Genomic DNA, 27,158 nt, shown 5'->3' with positions numbered 1-27,158 from the left:
TTTCCCCCCTCCGTGCCGTTGGCGGGAAATTTAGCGCCAATTTTTTTTACGATGTATTAAAAGCCCGTGACGACTTTTTTGTCCCGTAAATAAGTTTCACATTTAAGGAGGCTTTTTTTTTTTTTTTTCCCGTAGATAAACAATACTATTTTACAAAATAAAATTTTCCCCCCTTCGTGCCGCTGGCGGGAATTAACTTAGCGCCAAATAAATAATTATTTTTAATAGAAAACATAATGAAAAATTAGTCTTACCTTACCTTATGAAACGATGTAGTATTTGTCAACCGTCCAACTCTACACAACTCCGCTCTCTCCTCTCTCTCTCTCTCTCGTCTAAGCCCTAGATTTCTCTCTCTGTTCTCTCTTTCTCGCGTCAAAGCCCGCTTTCTCTCTCTGCTCTCTCTCTTGCATCTAAGCCCTAGCTTTCTCTCTCTGCTCTCTCTCTCTCGTCTAAGCCCTAGCTTTCTTTCTCTGCTCTTTCTGTCGCGTCGAAGCCCTAGTTTTATCTCTCTGCTCTCTCTCTTTAGATGAAAAAGATGCAGACAAGATGATGTTGTAGATTCGATATAGTCTCCCTATTCGAGTTATCTCTCTAGTTCGCCTCTCTATTCAAGTTCTCTCTCTGGTTTGGACACGAGAAACAACCATTTGGAGCCACAATTTCTTCGAATTTCAGACGGCTATACACATCAATTTGCAGCAAAAAATCAGGGTTCGTCTATCTCTTTCTATATATGTATCTATTAGTTTTGATTTTTTGATTAAGAGTGTTTTATTGAATTTAATTTTTTTTTTTTTTTTTTTTGGAGACTAAATCTCCTTGTGACTATTGTAACTTATACGGTGCTAAATAATCAATTTGTTTTTTTTTTTTGTTGTTGTGAAAATCCCTTATTTTCCAGTTTTGCATGCATTTTTTTTTTTATATCCATATTAGATACAGAATCATCCAGTTCATTGATTTCCCTACATTCTGGTTTCTGTGTCATATTTTTTTTCCCCCCTCCAAATTCTTGAGTGAAATGCCCCAAATATGTTTTTGGAATTGGAACAAATGAACATGCAATTACCCTTATAATTAAGTTCCAAGCTAGTAGTGTGAGTGGTATCTGGCTGCAGTGTCCAACCTAAATGTCTTGGATTCCAGCCCGACGTGGTTTCTGTAATAAATAAAAACATGTAGGGAGTAGGCTACATAAAGCTTATTCAATCATTTATTTGGGCAATGCCATATTGAATATATGTCTGCCATGTTTCCTCATAAATCCAAGCCTTGCAATTTTTTTTTCTTCTTGTTGTTCCTATAGTTTGTCAACATAAGCAACATAATTCTCTAGTCTTAGTCATTGATCTTTATTGTATATGTTGAAACTTTCTCATCCAACTTTTGCTTATCATACTATTCCTTACCATCTGTGCCTTCTCAAGGATGCATAAATCTCAAATTTTATTTTTTCTTGTCTAAACAGACTTATATCTCATAATTTTCATTTCAGCACAGCTCATTCTGTGAACATATAAATTCTTGATTCTTAACATTTCGTACTTGCTTTCTCTTGACATTGATAATTTTTCATGCTAAGCTATCCATAATCTGTTATTTTCAGTATTTTTTAACAGGAATTTATTATCCTTTCAACTCTTTATTTTTTTCACTCTTTTTTGTGCGATTTACATTTTTGCTTTTTTCATAGAGTCTAAGCAAATGTGATATTTAAATCTGTAATTGTTTGCAGCTGTACGGCTTATGGGACGTGCTACTTCACACATTACATTAGAGTGTGCTTTACAAACTCATCCCAACATTACCCTTATTGTAGAAGAGGTACTTCTATTCGTTTATTTGTTCACTTCCAAATACATTGCTGGCCTAGCTACACATAAGTCTTAAAAAACTTAAGCATTTGCCAGTGATTGGGACTTCTTAAATGCTGCTATCAACAATTATGTCTTCCCATCATTGTTGATAGTTATGTTTTTGGGTTGACTTGTAGGCAAAACTACTTAAAAAATTCTAGTTACTAATTTTTTTTAAAAATGAGTAAAATCTCAAGAGTGGCAATTTGTCAACAAATAAGGTTTTACCATATTAGGTTCCAACTAAGCTCATGACCTTTATTTTTTTTATTTTTTTTTATGCAAATATATATTATAGGGTTTCAAAATTGAAAGTGAAATTGTAGATTTATTGCAAGTGAAATTACAGATTTGGAAGAACTTAGGAACTAATGAAAAGTTATGCTTGTTTGTTGTTCTTTCATTTGCTAATTTTTGGTGTTAGTGTGCAGATGTAGTCCACTTTACATGGTTGTTTTCACTTTCTTGAACAGTTATTACCAACTGAGGATAGGTTAGTAAGTTCTTCTTTTTCCTCTTTCCTTGGGTAAAGTTGTTGACGACAGTTGTGTCGTCCTACCACACATCAAGCTTAAGAGGAGTGTGTATTAAGGCGAGGGCCAAGTTTTACATTTATAAAAGCCACTACTACTTTCACTAAAAATATAGTTAGGGTGACTAGGGATCGTCCCAAGGGATTGGAGTCGAATTTGGTTGTGGAATCGCTATTAGGGTTAGTAGGTCGAATGATCAAACAAATGGTTGGTTGGTTGATTATACTAAAGAGCAAATTAAACTAAATAATTGAATGCAATAAAGAGTAAGTAAGAAAGAGAGAGATCTTGGGGTTTAGAGGTCACCACTGAGCAATACTTTTCTACACCCTTAACTAGTGACTAAAGAGGGAAATGTGTGTTGCAATATTGATGTGTGTGTGTGTGTGTTTGGTTGATTCAATTAGCAAGGGTGACCAATTAAGCATACATTGTCTAATCAACATGTGAAAAACACAATATATCTAGCAATTAAGTATATATTGTCTAAATAGCATATGAAAAACACAATATATCTTGCAAGTCATTAATCCTTTCATTAAGCTCACAAGCCAAATACACCACAAGGTTAGAAACATATGCTACTTGTATTTAAAAGTATGGAACATCAAACAACAAGCATGGATTGTCCTCCTATCTAACAACCATGCTACCACTACATTATAATTAAGCTAATGACATGAAATTAAACTAATTAAGCTAAGGGAGAGGCATAATCCATCAAGAAATGAGCATGGACCATCTAGAAAATCACAAGAGCATTCTTTTAAGCACAATGTTTTGACAATCTCTAGATCCAAGGCATTAATACACATAGACATGCATCAATAACACAAGAAATAGAGACAAACACATGAACATTTATTCTATCATACATAAACATATGGATAGAATGAAATGATCAATTAGAAGCATTAAACCACATAAATCATTGAATAAAAAAGATCTATATATATAATAGTGTCAAAACATGTATTACAACACTAATCTCTCAATAATACACAAAATTAAGATGTAGAAAGCATGCTTGGGGCTAACTCTAGCCCCAAGAGGATGTCTAGCCACTCATGGTGGTGCTTCTCCAACCCTCAAGGGCTAACTACATGGTAGAGATTTGCTCCTTGGTTGATGAAGAGTCTCCAATTGTGTCTCTAGCCTCCTCCTCCTCTAAGCTTGCTCTCCGAGAGTTCTTACAAGGTATGAGATGATATCCTATGGTATTAGGTCCTCTCTTGTAAAAAGTAATCCTTATCCTTATATAGGTAGATCAAATGACACCCAAAATGAGTTGAGGTCGTACACAAAATATTCCCCAATGATTGGATAAAGGACAACTTTCAATGAGCTAGAAATTTAACTTTTTCGCACTAGAGGAAGTTCGATCGAACGAACCTTGGACTTGGATCGATCGAATATGGCTAAGATCTATCGAACTTAGGCTGGATCGATCCTCACTGGTGGCGCTTTTTGGATAAAGACAAATTTGAGATATTTTGAAAATATTTTTAGGAAAAGGACAAAAGTGGTTGGTAGGGTGGTACAACTAGATAAGATCAATCATTTGGATAAAAACAAAGCAGTTCGATCGAATGAAGAATGATGTTGGATCGATTGAACTTTTGGGATCTCTGAAAATGTCATCATGGCTCTGATCCATGTTGAAGTGCTGAGATCGATCATGTTGGATCGATCAAACTTTGATCTGAGATCGATCGAAGATGTTGATTTCTACCCTTTTCTTCCTTTTGCTTCCACTTGGCTCCTTTCTTTGATTTATTCCAGAATTGCTTCATTTCTGTTCTTATTTGGCTGAGTTAGCTTATTTTCGGGATAAGTGCCTGAAAATGGAAATAATACGAATTCAATCTAAAACGGTAAAGTAAAATAGATAAAAGTACTAGAATGCCTAAACTTAAGGGGTTTAAATACGCACTTTTCAGTGCTCATCACACCCCCAAACTTAAATATTGCTAGTCCCTAGCAATGAACTATAAAGTAAACGAATGAAATGAACAACTATACAACTATGAACTAGAAAACAATGAATGGATAACGCCACTTTCATAGGGAACACGATTGCACTTAGCATATGCAACAAGCCTTTTAAACCCCTAGGTTACCCCTAGTGGATGAGTGAAGTCTCGTGAGAGTTTCCAGAAATGGTACCCACAAACGTTAAGCTTATTCTTTCAAAATAGGTACCAATATTGCAAACAAGCATTGAAAGAAAACTACCTCAAGTATGCAATGTTTCAAACATTTCCGAGCAATCTCCCAAAATCTCAACATCAAGCAAGCCAGTATGGTCCTCCACACATCAAGAAAATGATCATACAAATCAAAACAACTCTAGAATTCTTTTGAGTGGACCGGCATCAAATATGTTGCTATCTTAGCCAACTAAATAATTAATCACATCCTTACCCTCAAACTAGCACACAAATCTAGTACCGATCATCAAGACAAAAAGTGGACCTTTTATTAAAGCTTTATTGTTCTAGGTGCGCTTATTCTTTTCACTCGATCTATTATTATTATTATTATGATTATTATGTATATATTTATTGGATCAAAGATGGAAGCATTGTGCAATGTGTTGATCTATTAAACTTTCTAGCGATTCATGAGGTCGAGCGTTAGGTCAATGACTCCCAAACCAGACAGCTTTAGGACACTAGGTGTTTAAACACCCCTACGGACTTACAAGCTCAAATCAACTAGGTTACAAATCAAGACAACCTCTATCTAATCATTTCCCACTTCTCACCTTTGGGAGAAGTCCTCACTTTTTATTACTTTTGCAACTTTCTTTTTTTTTTTTTTTTTTTTTTTTCAAGCAAGTTCAATTATTAACCTAGAGTTTGGGCCTTCCACCTTTCGGCGCGAGAAATTCAGTACTTGATGAGGCTAGAATCCCGGCTACTTAGTGAAAAGGGGTTGTTATCCACCTTTATCAAGAACGAAAGCTTTCAATGCACTACTAGTCCAATTGGGATATAACCAATTCAATAATCAACAAAGCATGTACCCCACAAATGAATGCTAGTATGCGCCGGTGCTAGTGTAGAATCCTAGAATGAATCTCAAAACAATCACAAAATTAAGATGATGCGGACCACAAATGCAAGCAAAATATCAATCTTTCGAAAAATTTACTCCTAAATGGCATCCATAAGGCATACAAGGAGTATTGAACTTTCAAGTCAAGCAATTTTTAAATTTTAAGCAATATAGTCCTCAAAAGATCAAAATCATAGCTAGATATGGACCAATCATAGAAAATCTCTCAAATACACAAGGCATGCTCAAAATTGTGAAGTTTAAAGCTAACACTGTAAAGTACACCATTACCCCTAAACTTAAATGGCACAATGTCCTCAATGTGTAAAGAGAATAAAAGGAAAGAGTATACCAGTGCAATTAAGGCAAAGAATAATCGGGACTAAAGTATCCGAAGTAGGTGGCATAGCCCCCCCAAACTTGGGATTCACTGTGGTCCTGAAATTTGGCACTCGGATAAACTCATCAGATAACAAAAAGGGATAATCAGTGCATAGTGGACATGCAAGTGTAAATGAAATAAAACAGTGAGAGGGGTATAAGGGTGGTCTTGAAAATTGTATAGCATTCTCTTTCACTGTAGTCATTGTGATGCACCTGATAGAGTCAAATATACAAATATAAGAATATAACAGATGACATCTATAACAAAAACATATATAAAGAAAATAAAGTATAGAGTACATCAAAAGATCAAAGTCAACAGACCGGCTGCAAATAATATACAGTGAAAAAAATGAAGTATAGAGCACAGAGGTAGAGTATAAAAAGATAGAAGAACTGGGAGTCTCAGGTGGACGAGGCAGGTCGAGCAGGGCGAGCTCCGCGGATATCGCGAGATAAGTCTCGGAGTGCAATCATAACATCCATGCGGAATGTAGCAAAATCAGCTCGGTTGGCTACAACATCGGCTTGAATGGCAGCAGTATCAGCTCTGATAGCAACCACTGTATCCTCAAAAGCTTGAAGACGCTCTCCAAAGCCGGGGGTCTGACTAGGAGCCTCAGGTATGGATGAATCAGAAGAAAGCTCCTGAGTCTGCTACTCCTCATGTACTGGCGACCTGGCTGGAGAGTGCTGCTCTGCGTCATCTGTAGGTCCCTCCAAATCAATGTCTATATGCTCGGCAGCTGGACCTACTGGTACATGGTCCGTTGCGGGATCTGCTGCTGCTGCCTAAGCTGCTGCCTCTGCCTCCTCAGCCTCAAGCTCCTCTACAGCCACTACTACGGGGTCCTGCAGTCTAGTGATGATGGCATTGTAGCTCTTGTCCCAGTCTTTCTTCAAGAAGTGATAGGAACCTCTCTCAGGGTGCTCCTGAGGATGAAAATGGTAGCGCTAGTCAATAAGTATCTGGGTGATGAGGTGGCCAAAAGGGAGAGACTTAGCCCTTCCGAGCTTCTCCTTGCTGATATACTCGTCGAATAGCTTCCTCATCACGCTCCAGATGGGCACAGGGATAGATACCCAGTGGCCTGTATAGTATGCGTAGAGGGCTATGAGATAGTCTCCTCACCGCTGGATCTTGTGCCCGGCCATATATATATTCCGAAAAAGAACAGAATCGAAGAACCATAGGTCATCTGGAAGAAAGGTGCGGGTGGCAAAAGTCTCGCCATCGGCATGGTGACCTATAAGAAATACTGCCATGTCGGCATAAGAAGGCCTGTATAGCCTCGGATATAGCTCCTGTAGCTCCGGAGGGCATCTATGTGGACAATGGCATGAGCAGGCTAGAGAGTCCATAGTGATAGTAATCTGATGGCCATCTATAGTAGTGACCAGCTTTGCTGTGGTACGCGAAGATGGTCGGAAGTTCTAGAAGAACATCCGTACCAGCCGCGCGTAAACTGGATCAGTAACCGGGGGCAAGAATAGCTGCAAGGCCCCTTTGGATAATGTCGTGGTAAGCTGATCGGGTCAGCACCGATCTGGAGAAAAAGCCTGTGTCGAACACCAACTCATGGTCCACTGCCATATGCGCATATCTAGGCGCGGGCCTATCACGCTCTCGAGTTGGCTGAGCTGGCTGGTGTGGTAGAGATGGTACTGGTGAATGCTCAGCTCCAGCATGTGATGGAGATGGTGATGGTGTAAATGCAGGCTGAGCCACAGAAGTGGATGGAATATGATCCTCCTCAGCCTCATGAGCAAGTGACTGAGGTGGAGTAGGCTGTAAGGGCTCCTCCTGTACACGAGAGGGCTTTGCTGGCTCCTCTATCCTCGGTCGGATATGTCTTTGAGGCCTGTGTTGCCTCTTGACAACAGTCTTGCGCTTTGTCATAGCCTAAAAGATAATTTAAAAACTTGCAAGGGGAGTTAATGCCAGAATTAAGAATTGAAAGCACAAAATAGAAACATGCATGTCAAATAAGATAAACAAAATATACAGATGACGTTAATCTATGCAAGTTACAAGATATGAAAATGCTAAACAATGTAAGTATGAAATGCATCCAATGTGGAAAATCACAGGCATTGGGCATATATGAGATAGCATGAACATAATATATGATGAATGAAGTTTGTATATGAGATCTGTGAAGTTCGATCGATCATAAAAAGGTTTAAGATCGATCTTAAAACTTTGATCGATTTGAGATATGAGTTCGATCGATCTCTCAAGATCGATCTGAGATAGAAGTTCAATCGATCGAACTGCGCGAAGGTGAAAACTCAAAGGTCACAGATCTGTGACTTTGGAAGCATGGGGGCCACACGAACAAGGTTGTGGGCCCATCAACACAACAAATCCAATCAATCCTACTCACTTAGCATGGCCCATACTCCCATAATTAATTCAAAACTCAAAATATATAAACATATATAAACATATATATACACATATATACAAACATGCTTCAAGCTTGTCAATGGTGGATTTCATCATCAATATAACATCGATTCAACATTCAAAGCATAGATTGAACAAGTGGAGGCTTGAAATCATGAGATGTGGCTCGGATCTTACCTCTAGTCGCGAGAGAAGATGAGAGGAAGATGGTGATGCAAATCCGAGAGAAGAGAGAAAGAATCAAAGTTGGGATCTCGCCGGAGGTTCGCCGAAAAAGATAATGATGATGGGTGAGTGCAGTGGCGATAAGGGACGAGGGACAAGGGTTTAGAGGGTTGGATCAATCTAACAAATTGATCTTGAGACCCTCCAGGTCTATTTTTAAAAACATTTCCCGATTAGTTCGATCGATCGAACTAAGATTTTAGATCAATCGAACTTTGATGATCTCTCTTCAAAGTATTTTTGGGATTTTTTTTTTTGAAATTTTTGAAAAATTAAAAACTAAAATTAAAAATAAAAAATTAAAATTGAAAAAAAGAATATATATATTGGATTTTTTTGAAAAATAAAATAAAACAAAAATATATTTTGATTTTTGAAAAAAAAAAAAAAAGTCAAATAAAGTCAAACAAGGGTCAAAATAGAGAATTGAAGAACTGAGATCAATCTAAACAAAATGTTCGATCGATCAGACAGAAAGCAAAAATATACTGGTTTTTGGTTCAAAAATTTGGCTAAGTGTTAGAACTTGCAGATCGATCAAACTTTGAAGTTGGATCGAACGAAGAATTTTAGATCGATCTTAAAATATTTTCGATCGATGAGACAGAGAGCTGAAATATGCAGGTTTTTTGTAGGCTCAAAATTTTGTAAGTGTTAAAGCACGAGATCGATCGAACCTTGAAGTTGGATCGATTTAAGGTCTTCTGATCGATCTGAGAATTAGTTCGAACGATGGGATAGAGAGGTGATTTGGATGCAGGTGGATGCAGGTCGAAATTTTTTCTAAGTGTTGGATGCAGGTGGAAGTTCGATCGATCGAACTCTCATTTGAGATCGATCGAACTTATGCAAAATGCTCAATCACAAAATAAAAATCATGCAATTCTAATCACAGTTCCTAGCAATGCATATGAACCCAAAGCTAATATCTAGACTTCGCAAGAAATGAAATTTAAGATAGAAATGAGGGAGGAATAGGGTTTTGACACCCTACGAAATGTCGTGCTAGTCTTTAACGTCTCTAGCAAGACATTGGGCTTTTTTAGCCCAGATCAAAGATCTTGTAATGCATCCCCTCCTTGTTGGGGTAATAGATGCTTTCAACTCCACCCAACAAATGGTTCTTTAAAGAACTTGTTGGATTAAGCTCAAAAGAAACTTTTGTTCGCTTGTCAATGCAAGAACAATCTTTAGGCTTCCATGCCCTTTGAAAGCAAGAATTTGAAACAACAATTTGAGAATGCAAGGTTGAAGATGATCCTTTTGAAGTTTTGGTCTTACACAAAAGCTCACTTCCTTGACATTGAAGATCATAACATTTGTCTACAACATTAACCTCTCCTTCATATTTTTCAAATGAATTGGGTGTGGGATCAAAGATATTCAACTTCACCTTCATGTGGCCAAATGAGATCTTCATTATCCCCATCCTACAATTGATGTTGGCATTAGCGGTTGCCAAGAAAGGACAGCCAATGATAACGGAAATTTGGCTCTTAGGATTGGGGACCGGTTCTGTGTCAGTGACAACGAAGTCAACGGGGAAGAAGAATTTGTCAATCTTAATCAATACATCCTCAATTATACCCCTAGGCTTCTTAATGGATTGATCAGCAATTTGTAAAACTACCGACGTCGGTTTCAATTCACCTTGGCTCAATTTGACATAAATCGAGTATGGAAGAAGGTTAACACTTGCTCCTAAGTCAAGAAGCGCCCGATTAATGATATGATCACCAATGATGCATGAAGTAGTAAGTGAACCGGGGTCTTTAAACTTTCGTGAAGTGTTATGTTGCAAAATTGAGCTTACTTGCTCGGTCAAAACCACTTTTCTTGATGCTTGGCTCTTGTTCTTCTGCTTTTGGGTGCACAAGTCTTTCAAGAATTTGGCATAAGCCAGAATTTGCTTGATTGCATCCAAAAGTGGAAGATTGACTTTCACTTGCCTAAACATTTCCATGATTTCATTTGTTTTTGCCTTTTGCTTGTCTTTTGAAATGGATCCTTTTAAGGCATCCGGAAATGAAACTTTTGGTTCAAACACTTCTTCAGCATTTCATTTTGAAAAGTCTTCAACAGAAGAATTTTTTATATCACTTTATTTCAAATCATTTTTCAACAAACCCTTTTCAAATTCATTAATCGGCAAATCTTTCTTTAAATCATTCTTCAAATCACATTTTGAAGTTTTCTCATTCACAAGATCATGTATATGCAATGAAGGAGGAATGGGATGTGAAACAGGACGGGTGAAAACTTGAGGTTACACCGGTTCACTCTCTTCATTGGACATTTCAACTTGATTGTCCACAATCCTACCACTCCGCAAGGTAGTCACCGCATTAACAAGTTCAATGGTATGGCCTTCCGATGAGGAATGGGTTTCCACAACACATTGTTGCTTAGGTGGGGCATTAATAGGCATCTTTCCCTTCTCTCTTACATTAAGAGTGCTTGCTATTTGCCTTAATTGGGTTTCTAACTTCGCAATAGATTGAGAGTGGGAATGAAGTAATTGTGTGTTAGCCTCAAAAGTGCCCAAAGCATTCAAAACTTTTTTTTCAAAGGTGGGACTTCTAGCATTTCCTTGGGAATAAGATTGGGTGGGAAAATGAGTGTTAGCAAATTGATTCCCTTGTTATTGATAAGGTCTATAACCTTGGGATCCTTGGTTTTGAAGTGGAGGTGGAATGTACTTCCCTTGAAAACTGCCTTGGGAAGGGTTTGAGCCCTCTCCTTGGTTTTTCCAAGAGAAGTTCGGATGATTTCTCCAACTTAGATTATAATGAGTACTATAAGGATTGTTCCCTTGGTTCACAAAAGTTGCATTGACTTGTTTATTAGGTTCATTTTGCACTTGTCCGTGAGGACAATGGGAAGTAGAATGAAGAACACTAGAACAAGCCATATATGTTTCATTTGATGCATGATGAGAATGGTTAGAGAAGGAAGATACTTGGTTCGCCGAGTTTTGGTTAATCAAAAATTGATCAAACCTTTGAGATAAAGACTTTATTTCGGCGACTATTTCATTTGAATGGTCGACTTGATGTAAGCCAACACTCTTCCTACCTTGTGAATTTCTACCATTCTTGGATGATAATGTTCTATGCAAAGAATTTTCACTCATGTTCTCATAAGGACGCCACACGTCATCCTCATGCCTATCAATGTATGAGCCACCCATGGAAGTATCAATCATGCCTTTGTAATTGTCCGATAAGCTCTCAAAGAAATATTGAACTAATTGCCATTTGAGCATGTCATGATGTGGACACTTCCTAAGCAATTCATTAAAGCGTTCCCATGCCTCATGAAATGTTTCTCCATTTCCATGTGAAAATTCTCGAATTGAGGTTCTTATGGCATTGGTCTTAGAAATCGGATAGTACTTTTTCATGAACTCTTGTTGCATTTCTACCCAAGAAGTGATTGAAAAAGGCCTAAGATTGTTAAACTAATACTTTGCCTTGTCTTTTAAGGTGAATGGAAAAAGTTTGAGTCTTAAGACCTCTTCCGGCATGTCCGTATATTTTACGGTGGAGCATACTTCTAGAAACTCATCCAAATGCTTGTAAGGTTCTTAACTTGGAAGTCCATGATAGTTAGGAAGCATTTGAATGGTTTGTGGCTTAATTTCATAGTGATGTGCTCTAAATGGTGGCAATTGAATGCATGTTGGTGCATTATATTCATTAGGTACAAAGTGATCTCTTAAAGTAAGTGGAGAATTAGCAATTTGAGGTGCAACATGGGCACCTTGATTTTGATTTCCTTGAATGATGGGAGGTTGTGGAACATACATTGGCCTTGGCATTCCAAATGGAACTTGGCCTTCTTGTTGTTGTGGTTGGTGAATGAATGGCCTAGGCATGTCTAATGGTGCTTGCATGTTCTCATGATGCACATTTGGATGAAGGATACCTTGTTGGTCTGTGTGACAAAGGTCCTCTACATTCTCTTCAGTATGGCCTTCCAGTGATATAATGGATCGGGTAGAACTAGAACTTCCTCTTCCCCTAGGATTTCTAACTACGGATTCAAGATGCAAATCAAGAAGGACAAGAGTTGGTCTTAGTGATCTACGACCATGCATGCACAATGTAAAAACACATAAACACAATGAATGAACAAACACTTCAACTTCACAATAATTTCAATGAAATTTCCTCCACAAACACTTAACCCATACTTTTATGCTTTAACAACAATAATGTAAAGAACAATTAAGAAAGATCCATGCGGGCTCACAATTTATCTAAGAAATTAAAAACAAGCCTCCGCGTGGGCTGACGATTTAACTAAGGGATTGAATAAAGAAAGCCTCACAAAGGTCCTAAAGCACTTCAACTCCAAATTTAAAGCTTAGCTTAGCAATTTTTTAAAATTTTTAGTATTTTTCCTTGCTTGCTTAGCTCCTTTGCTTGAATACTCTTTTGCTTGCCTCCTAGCTCAATGTTCCTTGTCAAAGATGAACAAACACAATAAGTAACAAAAAGAAAAAAAAAAAAAAAAACAAAGTAAAGACACGATCAAAAGAGTACTAATTCCTAATGAATTCCACAAATACGACGTTGCCTAATCCCCGGCAATGGCGCCAAAAACTGACGGCGGTTGTGTCGTCCTACCACACATCAAGCTTAAGAGGAGTGTGCATTAAGGCGAGGGCCAAGTTTTACATTTATAAAAGCCACTACTACCTTTACTAAAAATATAGTTAGGGTGAGTAGGGATCGTCCCAAGGGATTGGAGTCGAATTTGGTTGTGAAATCGCTTTTAGGGTTAGTAGGTCGATTGATCAAACAAATGGTTAGTTGGTTGATTAATCTAGAGAGCAAATTAAACTAAATAATCGAATGCAATAAAGAGTAAGTAAGAGAGAGAGAGATCTTGGGGTTTAGAGGTCACCACCAAGCAATACTTTTCTACACCCTTAACTAGTGACTAATGAGGGAGATGTGTGTTGTAATATTGATATGTGTGTGTGTTTGGTTGATTCAATTAGCAAGGGTGACCAGTTAAGCATACATTGTCTAATCAACATGTTAAAAGCACAATATATCTAGCAATTAAGTATATATTGTCTAAATAGCATGTGAAAAACATAATATATCTAGCAAGTCATTAATCATTTAATTAAGCTCACAAGCCAAATACACCACAAGGTTAGAGACATATGCTACTTGCATTTAAAAGCATGGAACATCAAACAACAAGTATGGAATGTCCTCCCATCTAACAACTACGCTACCACGACACTACAATTAAGCTAATGACATGAAATTAAACTAATTAAGCTAAGGGAGAGGCACAATCCATCAAGAAATGAGCATGGACCATCTAGAAAATCACAAGAGCATTCTTTTAAGCAAAATGTTTTGACAATCTCTAGATCTAAGGCATTAATACACATAGACATGTATCAATAACACAAGAAATAGAGACAAACACATGAACATCTATTCTACCATACATAGATATATGGATAGAATGAAATGATCAATTAGAAGCATTAAACCACATAAATCATTGAATAAACAAGATCTATATATATAAAAGTGTCAAAACATGTATTACAACACTAATCCCTCAATAATACACAAAATCAAGATGTAGAAAGCATGCTTAGGGCTACCTCTAGCCCCAAGAGGATGTCTAGCCACTCATGGTGGTGCTTCTCCAACCCTCAAGGGCTAACTCCATGGTAGAGATTTGCTCCTTGGTTGATGAAGAGTCTCCAATGGTGTCTCTAGCCTCTTCCTCCTCTAAGCTTGCTCTCCAAGAGTTCTTACAAGGTATGAGATGATATCCTATGGTATTAGGTCCTCTCTTATAAAAAGTAATCCTTATCCTTATATTGGTAGGTCAAATGACACCCAAAATGAGCTGGGGTCGTGCACAAAATATTCCCCAATGATTGGATAAAGGACAACTTTCAATGAGCTGGAAATTTAACTTTTTCGCACTGGAGGAAGTTTGATCGATCGAACCTTGGACTTGGATCGATCGAACATGGCTGAGATCTATCGAACTTAGGCTGGATTGATCTTCACTGGTGGCGCTTTTTGGATAAAGACAAATCTGAGATATTTTGAAAATATTTTTGGGAAAAGGACAAAAGTGGTTGGTAGGGTGGTACAACTAGATAAGATCAATCATTTGGATAAGGACAAAGCAGTTCGATCGATCGAAGAATGATGTTGGATCGATCGAACTTTTGGGATCTTTGAAAATGTCATCATGGCTCTGATCCACATTGAAGTGCTGAGATCGATCATGTTAGATTGATCGAACTTTGATCTGAGATCAATCGAAGATGTTGATTTCTACCTTTTTCTTTCTTTTACTTCCATTTGGCTCCTTTCTTTGATTTATCCCAGAATTACTTCATTTCTGCTCTTATTTGGCTGAGTTAGCTTATTTTCGGGATAAGTGCCTGAAAATGGAAATAATACGAAATCAATCTAAAATGGTAAAGTAAGATAGATAAAGGTACTAGAATGCCTAAGCTTAAGGGGTTTAAATACGCACTTTTCAGCACTCATCAGTTATCGTCTTTTGCTGTACCAAGTACCTTATCTATATGCCATTGTGTTCCTACTTTATATGTTTATGAGATTCCAGATTTTAATTTTTTTTTCTCTTGGTTATGTATAATGATATATTTACGCAATCTTCTGTATCTATATAGCATAATATATGGAATCCTGAACAGGAAGAGGTGATATCACTTGGTCTAAGCCCTTGCTATGAAAATTTGTTCGTGGAAGTAAAAACATGTATTATATTTTTGTTTTCCTAAACAAATTATTTAATAAAGCAAGATATTTGAATATTCCATTTAGAGAGTTCTGCCTCTTCCCTTCACTTGTGTCCCTGAGAGGCTTCAGCCCAATCCTTCTCAAGTCAATTCGTGCCAAACCCTTGTATAAGCAAGGATATAAACACTGGAGCTTGAATGAAGGAGCAAACAACTTATAACAGACTCAGTTTTGCTGCTTCTGTGATACCTCAAATCAGAGGGTATAAATGACAATTTACAATGTCTCAGGCCTTGTACATCCTCTCATAACCTTGTATCTTCTACACACAGAAGCTTAGATGATAAACAAATCAATAATTAAATTAAATTCAGTTCCAAAATCTGCTCACAATAGGTTTCTGCAAAACCTAAACAAGCTGAGGGTAAAACTGTAATTTTGAGGTTAGACTTCCTTGGATATAGATCCCACACCACTGAATTAACATATTACAGTTGCTCAAATCGTAATATCTCAGTTTATAGCAAGGTAATATCAAATTACAGATCAAAGTGAGATTCACAGGTTGATTTCTAGAGCTGCACTGTTCTTAGGGACTGAATGGTCATTTCTCAGCTACATTCTTTTGTTTTTGATTTTCTCAGTCATGTAATATCAAATTACCATTACACAGATAAAGAACATAGCAATGAAACAGTTGAATTTTAGTCACAGCACTCACAACACACCCTCAACAGGCTTTTTAAACTGAAAACCTTATTTAGTGAGGTTTATGAGGTCAAAACAAGAACAAACCAATTTTCTGGTTTAAGAAATATGTGAAAATTATTCAGGTCAATTAGTCATTCATTAACTTGTTATTATATTTCTTAAATTAGTCATACGATCTGATTTTTTATGTATTTGTTGGCATTATATTTTTGAAATATTTTTTCCTGACATGATTGATTATCACCAGTTCATTAGGAGTAGAAGAATCAGAATTTTTATGATTCTAGTCTACAACAAATGTCAAATACTAAGCTATTTTTATGATTGCACAATTTTAATGCTTTTTATACTTATACTTAGGGGGGTCACGTGCCTTTAAGTGACCAATTTTGCGGTGTATCTTAAACTTTATTACCTTATTGGTACATCGGCCCGTGTGGAAGTCATTTTTATTTCTTGTTTTAAAATGTTAAAAGCATGGGAGTATGGGATCATCGTATGTGGAGGTTTTGATTGATTGTTGTGGAGGAGAAGTTGTTAATATGTTGTTTATACCTTTACTTGAATTGGAGAACAATATTTGTAGGTAAATTAGAGAATGACTTCTCCATATTCTAATTATTTATGACCCTATACTAATGAGCAGACATATTCTAATTATTTATGACCCTATATATGTTTATATATATAGACATAAATCAGCTGGACAAAAAGCCCATGACAAAAATAATAAAGTATCCATCCTGTATATCAAGCATATATGCCATCATATCACAAGCAATTATGTAGCTTGACGATATTTATTCTTGGGAACTTGGAAGCTGATAACCATTCCAAATACTAATAGGAAATAATCATGACAGAAACCAATAATTGTTGCGGACATGAGATAAAAAAACACCTACCTTCTTATCTCATTCCCATGACATCATGAGAAAACAATAACGTCTGGCCCAAGCCTCATAGTACTTGTCTTAAAACCATTTCCATCTGGGAAAAAATAAACAATAATAGTAGTGAAGAAAACTTATAATAACATCCAATCAATGATATCATTAAATTGTGATTTTTTTTTTTTTTTTCCTTTCAGCAAGGAAAGAGCAGCTCACATTGACCAATAGTGTTTGCTAATTTGCTTTTTGCAGAATATCCAAGAGACATACATTGACGCATTTTGTCAGGAGTCATTCCTCCACCATTATCTGAGATAAAAAATAATAATAAGAATAATAAATAAATAAAAACAAGTCCACTAAGCAAGAATACTAATACAACTTCTCATGCAATGAACTAAAGAATCAGTAAAGTTTTGAAAATATATGAAATTTTCACAATATTACACCAGTTCCCATGATGCACTCTTGCTAATTAACCTTGAAAAATTCTCAAAACACCTTATTTCCACATGCACCAACATCACAAATTAAAGTAACTGAAACACATAAAATGTCAAAACAACTCAAACATAAAAGTTGAACTAAACAGAGAATAGGTGATGTGTCATACAACAAATATAATGCCATAAGAAACAATGACACAGTGTAAGGTCATTAGCCAGTGTGGTTCCCATTAATCAAAAGTACTAGGAGAGGCACACTTGGTATAGAAGAAACTTTTGCCATTATATGCACAACATAACTGCTCTCAAACTCAAACATGTATTCTTACACTTGTTAGTCTAAGCTTGTAAAACAATAACGGATTGCATAAATATCAAAATGGAACCCAACCCCCCCACCCAATAGTGTTAATACCTGTGCCTCCAAACTCGCCTAACATGGCATGACAATAGCATGAGGAATAGGTCAGATGCCCCATGTCAAAACATATGGGAATGAAAGAAGAATAAGAGGATTACATCCACTAGAACTCTTCAACATTAGGGTTTTTAGCTTTGTAAAAAAACTTCTGTACATGGGTCAAAATAATTTTTGTAATCTAAAAATAACTATACCAAGTGCATTTGACTAAGTAAATAATTTAGCACAACTATTAATCACTTAATCAACTGTATAAGATGCAGATATAACAAAAGTTGAGCTGTAAAAAAACGTTGTTAGGCCTCTGCATCACAAAATCAGCATTCTTAAGACATTTCAAATTCAAATATGTATTAATATCAAAAGTGAGAATATTATATAACATGGTAAGTAGCATACTATTTTCCTCCTCTGGTTCCATAAAGAAAAAGAAAGCCTAGAGAAACCTTTAAATACCACCACAAGAAAAAATTGAACAGGTAGTGACATACCTTCAACTAGCAACATTTTAGTCAAAAATTAATTTACTCCCTCGATTTCACTTGAAATTGGATTGCCCAAAATCAACCACTGAATAAAATGAAACGAGATTTTGAAAAGAAATACAGCTAAAGTAACAAGAGTATCAAATAAAGACTTTTTTTTTTTTTTTTTTTTTTTTTCATGCTAATAATCAAAATTGGATTATCAGAGAGGGTTGGCCCCAAACAACAACTTATAATTCTAGAAATTACAATTGAATAATAATAACTACAATAATAGATCAGCTGATTCTAACCCAGTATAGAAAAAATCCCATCCCTAGTTCCAAATTCCTGTTCTAACTTAAATAACAACTAAGAACTCCAAAAACAACACTCAAAATCAATATACTCCAAACAATTAATAATCCAGAATTAATAGTCAATATCGAATTACTTGGGAAGATCACAAATTTACTATTGCCGAAGGGTGTGGTCCATCAAGATAAGTGCATTTTGTGCAGAGGCATTAGGAGATACTCCCCACCTTTTCTTTGATTGCTTTTTGTCTCATAAAATCTTTGCTGTTGTTACTATCTATTTTAAATTACCATGGCCTGTTAACAATAATATCTGCTTTGCTATAATTTATCACTTATGGCAGGAGAGGAACAATAGGATGTTTGTCAATGTTTGTGATATTGAAAGGGAATTAATTCAAAAATTAGCAAGTCGTATCAATGGAGAATTCAGAGAATTTTTCAATCTTATGGGATCAGTACAAAACCTACTTTGAATTCTTGGAACGGAACAAAATGAATTCATATCAGTCAGAAGGTTCTGGAGGATATCAAATTAAAAAAATTTATTGCAAGGGATTTGGATGTAATGAATTAGTAATTACTGCTACTTGATGTTTTTTTCGTTGAGTTGCCCTTAAGTTGTCAGTAATGGCTTTCCTTTGTTTTGTTCTTGTTTGTAGGATGTTGTATGCCCCTCTTGATTATGAATATTCCTTTTTTTAATATATAGACAAATTATAAATAATAATAATAATAATAATAATAAATAAATAAATAAATAAATCTATTAAGGAGTGCCCTTATTTTGCAGCTCTACATGAGAAAAATGAGTGTTTGATTTGAAAATGGTACTGAAAACTCACAATTGCAACAAAAGATAATTGCTTAGAAACATCAAATTAAGAGAACAATAATCCCAATGGGAAAATCATATAGAATTTCCTATAATCATGATAAACTAGAATAAACACAACATCATTCACTCAAATGAAATTAATAAGCATTCAAATCACCCAAAGGAGTACAGAACACAAAATTCACTATTTTTCTTAGGGTTATACACAAAAAATAGAAGGCAAAACACGCAGAGACATCCAAATAAAAATACACACAAAAATCCTTCAAAAGGTTAGAAAGATTACCTTCAAAAAGTTGGAGAATCAGCCGATTATCTACAAATACACGTGTCGGCGTTAAGGAAGGAAAGGGAAGGGGTTGTGCACTTCCTCTCTAAACGAAACTTTTCCTCTTCTTATTCCCTGTAATTTGAGTGTGTATCAAAGTATCAAAAAAGAAGAAATAAAATACCAAAGAAAAGGAGTGAAGGAGTAAGAGTTCAGAAGATAAGCTTTAGACGTCCCAAAAACTTTACCTTTTTGAAAGGATTTTTAAACTGTCTCTAATAATCCGTTCTTATTGTTCAAAATTCTTGTAGTGAGCCTAAAAACGGAAATCTGAAAAATTATTAAAATAGAACATAAAAAGAAAACATATATAAATTAAACTAGCAGCAAACTAAGATAATAAATATATATATATATATATAAGACTTAACTTGTATTCAAAGTTTTAGATTTGCTTATAATTGTTGCACCAAAAACCTACAATGTTTTAGATTTGTTACAGAATGTTTCAGAATTGCTTCAGAATGTTTCAGATTTGCTCATAATCATGAGATAAAGAGACTATATATTATGATATTGTAGTGCTCATGAATATAAAGAGATTATGATATTATTTGTTCTCATACATCCTTGCAAAAATCTAATATTCAATTAAGGAAAATTATCTCCTTGAACTATTTTTGGCAGATCTAAGAAAAAAATTCTTAGCAAAATGTTTGTGTTTGATCCATAAATAATAATCTTGTTATTTCCCTTTTTTATTAGCATTCTGAATTTGAGACTTGTGTTATGCAACTACTTTCTTGGATTTTGCAACTACTTTCTTGGATTTTGTACAATGAGGTGGTTTTTTGACAAGTGCAGACTGAAACTCAAGTGCTAGAAGGTTTATCAAATTGATGATTTTGTTGACAAATTGATGTACTTCCTGTTTTGGAACATTGATAAATGATGAATTGTAAAAATGTTTTAACTCTTTTGATATATTTAATGGGATATGTATGTTTTTTGAATTGAATTATAGCTGAAAGTGATGTGAATTATAGGTAATGGTTGATTAACGGGAAAGTGCATTATTTATAAATATATATATATATATATTATATTTACGGGGAGCTTGAAATACCGTAAATAAGTGAAAATCCTCCTAAATAACTTTTCTACAACGTACATGGCAAGTCGTGAGAATGGTTTATCTTATTTACGGGTACCTAAAATTTGCCGTAGAAAAGTTTTTTGTTGCATGCTTCAATGCCTCGTGAGATTATTTACGGGTAGTTAAAATTCGCCTTAGAAAAATTTTCTACGGCATATTTCTGTACCTCGTCAAATTATTTACTGGTAGTTACAACTTGCCGTAGAAAACTTTCTACGGCATTCGTTGGTACCTCATGAGATTATTTACGGGTAGTTACACTTCGCCATAAAAAACTTTTCTACGGTCGTGAGTTTTCTACGGGTAGTTATAATTCGCTGTAGAAGCCTTTTCTACGGCATGACTCGGCACCTCGTAGGTTAATTAAATAAAATTTAATATATATAAACGAAATTATTTTCTACAGGGAATCTATTGTTTTTCTACGAGGTAGATTTTTTCCCGTAAAAAAAATTGAGTATTTACGGAACCCTCGTACACGAGTGCCTAGAATGCGCCGTGAATAGGTTTCCACGGCATTTTTGGCCCCTCGTAGAAGCCCTTTTTTCTTGTAGTGATCGATGTTGCACTACTTGACTTGACTTTTAGGTCCTTTGGATTGAGAGAGCTGTGTCCAATATAGAGTGCGGCCGGCGGGATGACGTGGAGAGGTAGAGGACACGCAGCTGTGGACTTCTGGATCTAGATTTTTATTCTTATAGCTTAACTTAAAGCAAACCAACCTAAAAAAAAAAAACATTTTTTTTTTACAAAAAAAAAAAAAAAAAAAAAAAGTGGCTGAGGTGGATTAAAAAGGAATTTGACAAATTTAACTTTGGCTTTGGGCCAGTGGGTTTGTGCCTTTAATGAACTTTAAGTATCGGATTGACTCTCTACATCTAATAATCTAACTTTTAAAAATTTTATCTTGTAAAAAAAAAAAACTAATTCTAAACATTTTCTTATTAATTAATGAGAATTTTTTTTTTTTTTTTTTTTTTTTTTTTTTTTTTTTTTTAAGAATTGAATTGAGTCAATAACAAAAAACTAGAATTCTTCATTGATGTCCAAAAGAGAATTGTCCTTGGGCTCCAAAAAAATTCATGCCATCCACCACAAAAATAATGAAAGACTAGTTTCAATCAAAAGGAAGCTAATGAGAAACATACAAGAACAATGTTCCTACAAGCATGAACCAAATGAAAATGACACCAATCAAAATGAACAATTGAACCCATTGAAGTCGTCTTCCATGTAACTTCTTCCTAATCTTGAATGAAGCATAAGCATCAATTGCTGCATACTCCATCGTCTTCCCACTATCAAATGTGAAAAAGGGGTCATATGCAACACCAATTGGCTTCTCATCCAGCTTGAGATTGATGACTTCATAAGCCAATTCTGATAAACTACATGCTCTGATGCTAGGTCTATCTCCTTAAAACATTAGCTGCATGCTCACTAATTTTTGTGAGATATATATATTGTAATTGGCTAATTTCGTTGTCAAAACAAGTCCGATCGAGTTGTAATTTTTCGGTTCAAAATTTTGAAGATCAGAGATCGGATGCAGATTTGAAGAAGTTCAAGTGTTCATGATTTACTACACTCCGAGAAAATGAGAACAATACTCTAAGAAGTTTTGAGAGGTAGTGAGAACATTTAGGCCCCGTTTGGATGGAGGGATTTGGAAAGAAAAGAAAGGGAAGGATAGTATTTAGTGTGTTTGGATGGAGGGATTTAAAGAGAAAGGAAAGATGGGAAGGATTTGGAGGGATAGCCTATCCCTCCAAATCCCTCCTACACAGTGAAATCAAATCCTCCCACTTTTGAGAAGATTTGAGAGGAAAAGAAGGGGCAGCCGATTATATATATATATATATATATATATATATATATATAGTTTACAGTTGCAGAGAGAGACTGGGAGGCTGAACGAGATGGAGGCTATTGGGGAGGCTGAAATATATATATATATATATATATATATATATATATATATATATATATATGTAGTTTGCAGTTGCAAAGAGAGAGAGAGAAAGTTGCAAAACAAGAGTCGGAGCCAGAGTGAAGTTCCAAGTCGATCTTAACATTAGACTCGTGGTCGGAGTCGAAGCAATCACTTTGACGATCCATGTAAGATCTAATTCCTAAATTTCTACCTTGCCCCTGTCTTTGTAAATCTTCTCATTCGAATCATGGTTGCCACAAGTTGCATACAACTCCTTCACCAGAGGTCTCAACTCAGGCCCCTCAATCTCCTTCATTATAGACTCAAAAGGGTAGCTGCAAAACCTTGGGTTATGTATACTACAAATGAACAATAAGTGCGCAACCCAGGATTATTACTCTTGGACAATGACCACGCAACTTGGGGCCGAATGTCTTGACATGTTAGCAAATAAGAATTCCTAACTTTTGCAGCTTGTTTCAAGTTATGCAATTGATGCTTCTTCTGTTTTTCAACTCGCTGCTTTTTTTTTGCTTGTCTAGTAGCAAAAGGATCCTCTCTTAGCTCTGAAATAGGTTAGTTGATTTAAGAAACAAAACCCGTACATACCAATTAGTAGTTGCAGAGAGAGAAGGGGGGCAAGCTTGAAAGATGTGGATTTTGATTTTTGGAACAATCTAGAAAGAGAGAACGATAATAGAGAGATGGAGGAGGCATTAGGGAGGTTGAAATGACTTTTCCCTACTAACCCTATCAAAAAGGGTAAGATGGTAATTTCATTATTGTAATGATCCGGATTTTTCGGATAAATTTTTTCTGTTGTCTTTTCCCTTCTGAGTTTGGTTTCTTGTCGATTAATGTCGTCTTGAGTGCTCTGGAGTGATTTTCGAGACTCTTTTCTGTGGATTGACAACTTCCTTTGAGGACCGAGTCAGTTTCGCATTTTTCATTTTTCGACACTATTCATTTTTTGTCTTTTCCCTATTTTGTCTTTTTCCCTATTTCGTCCTTTCCTCATTGTCACTTTGTTTGCATAACCACACTTCTTGTATTTGGAGTTGGTTTCTGACTTCACGTATCTTCATTCTCAATGATTTCTATGATATACGTATCTTTACTTTCGTGAGAAAATACTCTAGTTGCTCCCAGTGCCCATAGGGGCATAAGTGCAAAGTTCTTTGGAAACATTTCCCTTTCTTGGGGTGTTTTTTGTAAATATCTTTTGAAGATATTTTATTTCAGGGGTATCTAAGAAAATATCTTTTGGAAGATATTTTCATTCTGGGGCAGTTTCACAGTTTTCACTTTTTGGAAGGGCCATTGTGCAATTAATGAAAGTTATTGCTCAATGCCTTGTTTTGAGCCTGGATCCTTGTACGGGATTCATTTTCACATTTTGTTGAGTCGTGGACTCTTAGATTTTCCTCCTGGTCAATGTTTTCCAGTTTCAGGGTTTCTGGCCCCGGTTTGTGCCAAACTTGTTTTGGGCATAACTTTCTGTACGAGACTCAGTTTTTGACACCGTTTCTTCTGTTGTTCATATTTTCTCATTTTGAATCTTTTTTGTTCATGGAGTTTTTCCATTTGAGCGCGTTTACTCAAAATCCACTTTTCCGGACCCGGTGGGGCACTTTTTGAGACGTACTATAAATATGGGACTTAAGAACAAAAAAATCAGATTTCCTCTTCTTCTTCCTCTCCCATGGCCGGCCAAGCTCCCTCCCATGGCTGCCACTTTCTCTCTCCTCATTTGATCCACTTTTATTTGATGAAAAGTCTTCGGCTTTAACGTTTAATGCTTGCCTTAACGCCGTGCACCTTTCCCCCTTATTAGAAACAATTTCTGACCAAATCTCGAGTTCGGGATTGAGGTCAAGTTTGGATTTTCATGGGGCTTCTTGGGGGTTCATGTAGATCGTGTTGTCCCCGACAAAACCTTGAAGTTTCGTCGGATTCAGAGCCGTTCATTTCGGTGGGGATTTGAGATTTCATCTCAAATGGAGGTAGGGGATGTTTTAGGATTTTGTATGTGTTGTATGGGGTGTTTTCCATGATTGTACAACTTGATTGCATGACTTGTATCAAATCTAGAAAATTAGTAATATTTAATTCTTTGTATAAGATTAAATTTACTTGGATGTACCTTGCATGAAATTGACTTATAGCATGCTTTTAAATTAAGTCTAGGCATGTTGTTTAACATACTTAAATTTGAGAGCATTTGGATAAGTATGAAAATCTAGAGACTTTAATTAAAATGATTAATTAAAATCTATTTAATGGTTCCTTTAGCTTAATTAAGTTTTGACTTGATATTTGAGATGACTAGGACTTGTATATTAGTATATGTTAATATGGGACCATTTTATGTTGTTTTAGAATTTAGGGATTTGATTATCATGATTTAATTAAATTCCATTTTGTTATTCAATTGGCCTAATCAAGTTTTGGAATTGGTATATGCAATGACCATGCTATGTTGTTTAACATGTGTAATTTGAGGCCATTTGGTTGAGAATTGCAACTTAGAGGAATTAATTAGTTACTTGATTAAATTTCGTTTTTATTGCATTATGGATTTAAATCATGTGTTTGACGTTGATTGTATATCTAAAGCATGACTTTAGACTTGTAATGAATTTATGAGATTACGTTTCAATATTGGATTATCTTGTTATAGCGTGTAACGAATAGCACACTGAAGATTCGACATGTGATGTTATTATAGCGCGTAACGAATCGCGCTCTAAAGATTCGACATTTGTCATCCTATAGTAGTTGTAGATTTAGAGCATGTATTGTGTGGTTACAAACTACTTATGCATGGGATGTGGTTTCGTATATATATAAGTTGTTAACTTATTTATTTTGGAGTCACTTGGGACATGGTTACTATGATATGGCTAAAGTTCGGCTTTAGTGTGGGAGGTATGAGTTCTCCTCAATTGAGATAGTGTGCATTTAGGGTGGTTTTCCCTGCGGGTTAGTGCCCAGAACAACCATTGATCTCGGCAGAATTTCGGGTCTAGATGTCCAAGTCTTCCATTATTTATTTTCGCATTCAATTCCAAGTTAGCAATCATGTTTATATTATAACTTGTGGTTTTGGCAATCGGCGATTTTGATGTTGTTAAGTACATCCATGCTTTATGATCTTTGTAGATTTTGATGTTGCCAAGTACATCAATGTTTTATGATTTTAACAAATCATTTTAATGTTGTTAAGTACATTCATGTTCATGATTTTTAATAAATCATTGTGGGCTTTTAATGTTGTTAAGTACATTCTTGTTTTATGATTTTAATGAATCATTATAAGCTTTTGATGTTGTCAAGTACATTCATGTTGTGTTGTTCAAATGTAAAGTAGGAATGATCCTATAGATTCATTTGGAACATAGACGTTAGGTGGCATGATCACTTATGTCGTTTTCGTTCTTTAGATTTCAAATTGATGACTTTGAGAATCTATGTTTGTTGCTTTGTGTAAGCATGCTCCTATGTTGTTGCTTTGTGTAAGCATGACCCTATATTGCTAAAATTGAATGAATGAGGTGATTGACGCTAGAAATTATCTTAGGTAGCTATGATGCTCCTTGAGTCTCACCTTTGACGTAGACGTTAGGTGGAATGAACCACAATAATTAATCATGCAAACTTGTAAAACGTAGGTCAATGCATGCTCATTTCCTACGAGTAGCTTTATGTTACTCACCCCTACGATACTGGGGCATATTTCAGGTACAGGATTCAAGATTAGAGATTCTCACCATGCTTGGATGATTTGGGAACTTGAAGGGTTCAATTCTTGTGAAGGTTGGCTTGAAAAGCCATTTGTAACCTTAAATTTCAAATGTGTATATTTGCTTCTAGACTTGTAATGTGTGCCTAAGCACACTTTTTGATTCTTATTTTATGTATATGACATGAGGCCAATGGCCAAACTCATTTTGAAATTACATTTATGTCATGGATGTTAATTTTTGCCTTCAATGAGAACATATGGAAAACCATGCGTTTTAGTATGTTATTTTGCACCGGAGCGTGCATTGTGTATGAACTTCTTCCATTAGCATTCATTTAACATGCATAAAGTGTGGCCAAGGGTCAAACGGCATTTCGAAATCATTTCATGATTTTAGGTTTCAAGTTTTCATTCCAAACTTCATTTTGTCATTTTGGCCGTTGGGGGGTCATATTTTGTGTCGGCCATATTTTTGGGCCATGGACCATTGTAGCACATCTTACTAGGTAAGTTACATTTGCGTGCATGGTCGTTTTTGGGAAAAGCTTCTTCTTTAGTGAAATGAGCCTCTTACGGACTCATTTTTCACTTTTGTTGCATATTCTGACTTAAGGGCATTTTGGGAATTTTATTTGGGAAATAAATTCCATTATTTACATGGTTGAATAGAAAACATGATTTTAGGGGGGGTTTCTTTTTTATAGTTTTCCAGAAAATGTCATCTTGACATC

At 35.8% G+C, this 27,158-nt stretch overlaps 1 long non-coding RNA gene and 1 pseudogene across 3 annotated transcripts; both read left to right on the top strand.

The window, feature by feature from the left end:
* The first annotated feature begins 289 nt into the window (after positions 1-289).
* On the top strand, positions 290-26,675 carry LOC132311680 (uncharacterized). 3 transcript variants are annotated; one of them, XR_009483080.1, is made up of 4 exons: positions 290-714; positions 1,739-1,827; positions 2,291-2,352; positions 18,832-19,177. It is a non-coding gene; the product is annotated as an uncharacterized LOC132311680 (long non-coding RNA). The 3 variants fall into 3 exon arrangements; XR_009483078.1 differs by lacking the exon at positions 18,832-19,177 and adding an exon at positions 26,424-26,675 and having other exon boundaries at positions 291-714; XR_009483079.1 differs by lacking the exons at positions 2,291-2,352; positions 18,832-19,177 and adding an exon at positions 26,424-26,675 and having other exon boundaries at positions 294-714.
* LOC132315230 (small nucleolar RNA R71) lies at positions 11,735-11,833 on the top strand (annotated as a pseudogene).
* Positions 26,676-27,158: the final 483 nt, after the last annotated feature.

Source organism: Cornus florida, unplaced genomic scaffold, assembly GCF_030987335.1.
Source record: "Cornus florida cultivar Cherokee Brave unplaced genomic scaffold, ASM3098733v1 CherokeeBrave_3.0.0_Hap2_Chr06, whole genome shotgun sequence".
Taxonomy (NCBI): Eukaryota; Viridiplantae; Streptophyta; class Magnoliopsida; order Cornales; family Cornaceae; genus Cornus; species Cornus florida.
This window is presented reverse-complemented; position numbering and strand designations above follow the sequence as displayed.